Source organism: Xenopus laevis, chromosome 6S (genome assembly GCF_017654675.1).
Source record: "Xenopus laevis strain J_2021 chromosome 6S, Xenopus_laevis_v10.1, whole genome shotgun sequence".
NCBI lineage: Eukaryota > Metazoa > Chordata > Amphibia > Anura > Pipidae > Xenopus > Xenopus laevis.
In genome coordinates, this window is record NC_054382.1 from 59,753,025 (window position 1) to 59,761,991 (window position 8,967).

An 8,967-nucleotide genomic window follows, 5' to 3' on the forward strand; every position below is an offset into this window, starting at 1 on the left:
ACGGACGCACTTATGTGCAAAGTTACTTACAGAATTATGTTAAAACAAAGTTGGACATAATATATAATAGTGTAACTAACTAGTGCATGTCAAGCTAGATTTGAATGACAAAATAGATATCTGTGACAGAAAGCAAGATTTTATAGTACAGGATTCATTCTTTCCACAAAATGACAGTTTTGTTTCACAAAACAGATAAAATAACCATTCTGTGAAGCAACACTGTCAGTCACATTCCTGAACCAATAAGAACAAAGCTTATTGCCATATACAAACAAGATGAGAAGTGGCCAGCTCTGCTCCACATGGCTAAGGCAAAGTATCTGGTCTGCTATAGAGAGCGCCCTCTAATGTCCCCTGTGCTGCATAGTAATAAACATGAACAAACCTTTCCTAAAAGAGCTGTTAAACACTACAGGTTCATAAATGGAAGTTTTTACAAATGGCTGAGAAATATAATGCTGCACTTATAATGATTGTAGAGAAAGAAATGTATACAAAACATAAATATGATCATTTTAGGTGATATAGCTATTCTAATTGTAGTAACCTGCTTGTGTGGCCATTTTGGTTAAGGGCATTCCTGCTGTTTTGCCATTATTTTATGACTCACTCCTGTTCCTCTTCCTGTCTAAGCTGAGAGCAATAATGGGACAGGCCAAACCCACCTGCCGTGTTGTATTAAATGTACCAGAAGTTACTGTGCTTGTCTGGCTGCTTTGCCTAACTCTCAGAGTCAGTTATCAGTTTTGTATATGATAGTTAGACTCCAATGTCTCCTCCTAGCTGTAATCTTGCACCATAGCTTGTAGTAGTCTCTTAATAATGTGCTTAGCTATAGATCAACTACTACATAATAGCTGTAGCCAGAGACTTGGGACTGATCATGCACACATACCTCCCAACTGTCCCTTTTTCAGAGGGACAGTCCCTCTTTTGACAGCTCAACCTGAGGTCCCTCATTTGTACTGGAAAGTCCCTCTTTTCTCTGCACTGAACAGCCAGAAAAAGAAACAAAGTTTCTAACTTAATTGGCTTTTGGCAGAGAGGCCAGTACAGCTAACAGGTGCAACTAAGTTACTTTGTAACAATTTTGAGATAAGAAAATAAGTAATTTTAACAGTTTAGATAAGGAGAAATATTTAAAAATTTTTATAACCTGCCAAAGTTTGTAAAATGAACATGGTAATTAGGGGGTGCGGACACAAAATGGGTGTGGTCAAAGAAAATTGCTGCACTACGTGCAAAAAAAATTTTTGTCTCTCTTTTTATTTCCAAAGTGTTGGGAGGTATGGACGTCAACTACTACATAATAGCTTTAGCCAGAGACTTGGGACTGATCATGTGCACAGTGCATACCTCCCAACTGTCCCTATTTTTGAGGGACAGTCCCTCTTTTAACAGCTCAGCCTGCAGTCCCTCATTTTACTGGAAAGTCCCTATTTTCTCTGCACTGAACAGCCAGAAAAAGAAACAAAAGTTCTAACTTACAAGAAGTCATCTGTAGTATGGGTACTTCAATGTGGTAAACAAATTACTCACCACGTAAGGGAAATAGCCCAGATGCACTACCCTGAGCCCTCAGCATAGGGGGCGGACGAACCGAAATGTAAAAAGGAGCAGGCACTCAATGAACGCAGACTTCCAGCAGGCACCAATTCAAAAGTGTAAAGGTGCAACTAAGATACTTTGTAACAGTTTTGAGATAAGAAAATAAGTAATTTTAACAGTTTAGATAAGGAGAAATATTTTCAAACTTTTATAACCTGCCAAACTTTGTAAAATGAACATGGTAATTACGGGGTGTGGCCACAAAAATGGGTGTGGTCAAAAAAATTTGCCCCCACTCATTCTGTATAGTATGATGTGTAGGTTATATTAGCAGCCACTCCTGAGTACTGTGTGTAAACAAAAAGGGGTCATTTAGGGGATCATAATCTATTTATATAGAAGCAACAAGCTATACAATGCTTTATATTTATTTATAACAAAAGACTCTAATGATGCCAACCCCTTACCTGCCTAGTGCTTAACCTTTTCACATCAGAGTGGGTCGAGGGGGGCACAACACTAGAGCAGAGAGCACAACTGCGCCCTAGTCACATGCATGTCCAGGGCCGCCAACAGCGGGGGGACAGGGGGGACAAGTGTTCCGGGCCTGAAGGGGGGCCAAGAAGTGCTGCATTTTTCAAAGAGCCGGGTCCCCTTTACGAGCGCCCGAGCCGTACAGCCATTTCGCATATTACCGAATGCGGAAGTGCCGAAAAGAAGAAGCTGAAGTCCCGAAGTGGCGAAAAGACCCCGAATTCACAATAGGAGGTGAAGTTGAAGTCCTGAAGCCTTTTGTTTACACACAGTACTCAGGAGTGGCTGCTCATATAACCTACACATCATACTATACACAATGTGTGATGCACATGATCAGTCCCAAGTCTCTGACTAAAGCCAGGGGTGCTTCGCCAATGAGGCAAGTTGAGGCTGTCGCCTCAGGCGGCAGTGCCGCACTAGGTACCAGGGACAGCAATAAGAGCGAATTTCCAGGGGAGGGGGGGCAGCAGCAACTGCTGCTGCCTCAGGCGGCGGAGGGGCCAGGATCGCCCCTGACTAAAGCTATTATGTAGTAGTTGAACTATAGGTAAGCACATTATTAAGAGACAACTACAAGCTAATTGGTGCAAGATTACAGCTAGGAGGAGACATTGGAGTCTAACTATCATATACAAAACTTATAACTGACTCTGAGAGTTAGGCAAAGCAGCCAGACAAGCACAGTAACTTCTGGTACATTTAATACAACACGGCAGGTATGTTTGGCCTGTCCCATTATTGCTCTCAGCTTAGACAGGAAGAGGAACAGGAGTGAGTTATAAGATAATGGCAAAACAGCAGGAATGCCCTTAACCAAAATGGCCACACAAGCAGGTTACTACAATAAGAATAGCCATATCACCTAAAATGATCATATTTATGTTTTGCATACTTTTCTTTCTCTACAATCATTATAAGTGCAGCATTATATTTCTCAGCCATTTGTAAAAACTTCCATTTATGAACCTGTAGTGTTTAACAGCAGCTCTTTTAAGAAAAGTTTGTTCATGTTTATTACTATGCAGCACAGGGGACATTAGAGGACGCTCTCTATAGCAGGCCAGATACTTTGCCTTAGCCATGTGGAGCAGAGCTGGCCACTTCTTATCTTGTTTGTATATGGCAATAAGCTTTGTTCTTATTGGTTCAGGAATGTGACTGACAGTGTTGCTTCACAGAATGGTTATTTTATCTGTTTTGTGAAACAAAACTGTCATTTTGTGGAAAGAATGAATCCTGTACTATAAAATCTTGCTTTCTGTCACAGATATCTATTTTGTCATTCAAATCTAGCTTGACAAGCACTAGTTAGTTACACTATTATATATTATGTCCAACTTTGTTTTTACATAATTCATTCTGTAAGTAACTTTGAACATAAGTGCGTCCGTTACATGGAGGTTATACATTTGTGACACAGATTGCTTGTTAAACTGTACAGAATGGAGTTTGTGATATAATGACATCCTTTTGTGCACTAACCAGATTTTGTTCTCATTCTTTAATAGAAATAAGTATTTTGTATATATTTTTTATCTGTATGGTCACAAATACTTATATACCATGAGAGACATTCATTCTGTGTATTAGGGATAGTTTTGTATACAGAATGCATTTGGGACAAACGGCACCCCATAAGCTTGTACTACTGCTTCCCATACTGTACCTGTTCTGTGGATAATTGGAGAACTGCAGTTTCCAGTGCTGCCATTTTCGAGTATAAAATTCACTAAAGAAATTGTAGGAAAAAGATGATGATTTCAAATGCTTTCACCAATTGTTTCACAGTTTTATTTTACTCATGCTTTTGTATTCCATATATATTATGTTTCTGCATCTGTGAAATGAAGGTATGTAAAATAATAGTTTGTACTAATGAACAATTTTAGTTTAATAATTTTGTAAGCATGTTGTAAAATGAAATGCATGACAAAATAAAATGCAATGAAATTATTTATATATATAGTATCTTAATTAGACAATGACGACAGCATTGTTTAGAAATTAATATTACTAAATATTAATAAAAGTCAAACTTATTAGTCATATGTTCAAATGACTAATAAGAGTTAATCCCACTTAAGTGTTGCTGTCTGACACATTAATTGCTTTATGCACAGTTTTAGCTGGGGCTATAATATTGCAGCTGATATTTTCTTATACAATGATAATTTCCAAAGCTGATTAGTATGTTATAAGAGTGAATGCCATTTAATGCAACATAATAAAATGGATGCCATTATGTCCTGATTTACAACAGACAATATATACTAGAGCAACAGAGCTTGTTGTTACAGGCATGCATGAATAGAAGTTTACAAAGGAGTTGTAATGTTAAAACTAATTAGTGAAAAGGCAATTAATATGGTGAAAGAAAAATACATTGTAGTTAAATATAGACACATAATAATCCATCAAACATAAATTAAATTAAGTCATTTAAGCCTAATTTAAGACTAAAATTATCTACCTGCTGGGTTTTAAAAGTGCCAAAACCAAGACACAGACATAGTATATTAAATGCAGTAAAGTTAAATGCTGATGGGAAGGGGCGCATGCGCGAAGCTGAACAGGCGAGATGTGTCTGTGAGTAGCTCCGCACCCGTACTGCATCTCTTGCAATAAAAAGCAGATCAAACCGCTCTTCACCTATTTCGCTGTGAGGTAGAAGATACTAAACCTGAGACGACGGGAGAGATGGGTCCTCCGACAACAAAGAAGGGCCAACAGGCACTAACGCCACCAATGTTTCAGCGCCGATCAACTGAAGGCGTGCAGCCGCCATTTTCAAACACCCGCGCTGAGCTGGAGCAAAGTCAAGAACAGCAGCTCCATAAGGAGGAGGTGCAAGCAGCCCTCCAGGCCGTGCAAGAAATCTTTAAAACAGAATTAGCGGCGGCGGTGGCAGATTTTACACGCCAGATTAAGGATCTGGGAGAGAGGGTGGATAGCCTTCAGCGGCGTTCAGACTCCTGCGCAGCAGCATTAAGGGACGACCAGAAGCAGCTGAATGAACACCAGCAACGGATCCTTCAACTTGAAAGTAAACTGGAAGATCTGGAGAATAGAACAAGAAGGGGAAACCTGAGAGTGCGAAATGTACCAGAAGTGGTAACAGACCCCTTGGAGATGATCAAGGGGGTATTACGCAAGTACCTACTGGACCTACCCGACGAACACCTACATATAGAGAGAATACATCGGGCCCTGGGGCGTCCACGAGACCCTAACTTGGCCAGAGATATTATATTGAAGCTGCACTATGTGGAGGTCAGAGACTTGGTTCTGCGAGCCACGAGGTCGGTGAGTAGAGAAACGATACCCCACCAGATGCAATTTTATGCTGACCTAGCCCCAGTAACTTTACAGAAACGTAGGCTGATGAAACCTGTTACAATGCTACTGCAAAATAGAAATGTGAAATATAAATGGGGATTCCCCTTCTCCCTGCAGTTTATTTGGGGAGGCCAACAGTATTCAATACAGACACCAGCAGAGGGATTGGCACTTTTGGAAGGGAGTGGAGGGTCCCCCCTACACGAAAACGACCCAGTACCAGAAATGTTACGTCCAGATCCAGAGTGGTCACAAGTTTCAGCCTCTAAACAGTTAAAACGTCCTGCTCCACATTCACCCTTAAGAGAGCAGAGATCAGCACGATCAAGGACTATTATAGAAGTAAATCACCCAAAATAATGCTGGACTGTATGTAAAGTGTAATAAGATGCATATATGCCACACAGTCTGATGCTATATCGAGAGTTCCTTTTTTCTTTTTCCCCCCCTTTTTTTTTTTTTTTTTTTATTATTTATTGTCTGATGCCTGCAAGACAACATAGCAGCCATCTGGTTGATCTGGCTAGCTTAAGTATAGTAATTAGTCTGCATCTAGATTGGTCGTAAGATCCAGACTTTAAATAGTTAAAATGTCCTGCCTCATCTTTTCCTTTAAGGGAGTAAAGACCAGCATGATTGGGGACCAATATAGAAGCAGAACACTTAAAATAATGCTAGATTCTATGGAAATTGCAATAGTATGCATTTACATAATTTGATGTTATGCTGAGATTTTTTTTTTTTTTATATATATGCTGTTTGGTGTTCACAATATAAGTCCTCAGTGATTGGATAGATTGGGTCAAATCAGTAACTATATAATGCTATCCTAGGCACTGAGGATGAGTTTTTGTTTTTGGTGGTTTGACACTGTAAGCCGCTTGACAACTATGCAGATAACGGGATTTTGCTCACCCAATAGAAGTACCACCACTATGCCCTCCCATGTGGAGAAAGACATAGAAGTGGAATGTCAACAAAGGGTACTTAGAAATGGCGTTCAGCCAAGAGGTTTTTTTGTAAGCCTAATGTACTGTCTTTTGTTTTTTTTTTGTTGTTTTGAATGTTTTGTTCTTCTTAGTAGTTTTTTCTTTTATTATTATTGTGTTCAGGCGGCTGGGTGACCAGGGACAAGATGTTGCGACACTAAAGTTTTTAAGTAGAAGGGTGTCCTATACACAGGATGTCAATCAAAATAATTTCACATAATGCTCAGGGACTAAACTCTCCAAGTAAGCGCAGGGTAGCATTCCAGATGTACCAACGTCTCTCTCCAGACATATGTCTGCAAGAGACACACTTTACTAAACGATCATTTCCTAAATTTTTTCATAAGGATTATGGGATGTATTACTTGTCCTCAGATGTAAGCAAGCATAGTGGAGTCGCAGTCTTTTTTAATAGGCGATTCCCATTCGTAGTTTCCGAAATTAAGATTGATGATAAAGGTCGATACATAGTGATACAGGGGACACTGTATGATAAGACGTATATGATTCTAAATACTTATGCACCGGTAGAGTCTCCTTTTGCCTTTTTAGAAGCTATGGCTGAACAATTATCATATTCCCTCGCTGAAAGAGTAATTTGGGCTTGGGACTTTAACCTCCCGTTTAATTACATGCTCGATAGATCCTCCGCCACCTCAACATCTGGACACAAAAGAAATACGCAGAAGGTTAATAAATTCCTTCGGGACTATGAATTATGTGACACATGGAGAGAGGTAAATGGAGATAAAAGAGATTATACATTCTTCTCCCATCCCCATAATAATTACTCGAGAATTGATTACATTCTGATAAAATCTTCAGATGCAGGGGCATTGCTGGAATTTAAGCACCTTCAATGTGCTTGGTCAGACCATGATATGGTAATGTCTGTTCTGGACTTGCAAGCTCCCGCTCTAATACGCCCAACGTGGAAACTAAATGAGGGTTTGTTAGCGGACCATGAATGTGTCTCGTATATTATACAGGAATCTGAAATGTTTTTTAAAGAGAACTGTAAAGCAGATGTGTCTCCAGCGTGGGTATGGGCAGCCTACAAAGCCTTTATTAGAGGATCTTTAATCAAGTATGCCTCTAAGAAGAAAAAAGAGAGGGCGCAATTACAACACAGGTTGGAGGTGGAGCTTGCGGGTCTAGAGCAGACTAATAGACAGCAGTTTACAGCTAGCAGAAGAAAATTGATTGAAGAGGTGAGACAGAAATTAAGGGAATGCCAGCTGAAAGGAGCCGAAAGGGCTATTAGGAGGACAAATTTCACATTTTATAAGTTTGCAAATAAGACGGGGAAAATGTTGGCCAACTTGTTGAAGGCGGGTCAGCGTAGACCGGCCGTCAACAAGATTAGGCTGGAAAATGGTCGAATCACATCGAACCCGGACAAAATTGCAGGAACATTTGCAGCTTATTATGAGCATTTATATTCACAAAGGGGGGGAGAGAACTCAGCCCGAATTGATACCTTTCTAAATAAATATGGCCCAAGCCCGTGTACCCAGGAAATGAGTAATATATTGGACGCTGAGATTACACATCTGGAAATTAAAGAAATCATTAAATCTCTGAAGGTTGGCAAAGCCCCAGGGCCGGACAGGTTTTCATCTTTATTTTATAAAAAATTTCAAGAACAAGTAAACCCGCATTTATGCAATTTATATCAGCACATAGCAAAAGGGAATTGTATCCCTCCAGAGATGAATGAAGCAAAGATATCGGTTATACCTAAAGCAAATAAAGATATGCTAACTCCAAAGAACTATAGACCGATATCATTGCTCAATGTGGATGTTAAGATTTTGGCTTCAATATTGGCTTCCAGATTGAATAAAATCCTGACCAATATTATACATAAAGATCAAATTGGTTTTATGCCAGGTAGGCAGGCGCCTGATAATATATGGAAAATTATCAATCTGACAACATATGCAAATAGATAAAATACACCTCTATGCTTGCTTACATTTGACATCGAGAAAGCATTTGATACATTTAGTTGGCAATATTTGTTTAGAATTCTAGAAAGTTTAAAGGTTGGCCCCACATTAATCAACACCCTTAATGTGTACTATAATCTCTCTACTGCTAAATTGAATCTCCCTGTCACTACTCCACCGGTAGCTATTCCGATACAGCGCAGGACAAGGCAGGGTTGCCCGCTGTCTCCGGCACTATTTGCCTTAGCTATGGAGCCACTGGCAAGGGCTATCAGAGAGAATGAGAACATTAAGGGTGTGAAAGTGAGGAGGGATAAGGAATATAAACTGTCATTATTTGCTGATGACTTAATAGTACATTTGACTCTGACATCCTTACCAAACTTAATGGAAACTTTGAGTACTTTTGTGAAAATGTCAGGACTCACTATAAATACAGGGAAATCTGAAATGCTTCCCTGTAATATTCCTGGGCATATTCTGAAATTGATAGAACTTAATTTTGGATTCAAGACCTCCGACTCCTTACAATATTTAGGAGTGAAATTGACCAACAGTCTACCCTCTCTTTATAAAATTAACTATAGCCCCATGTTCAGAAT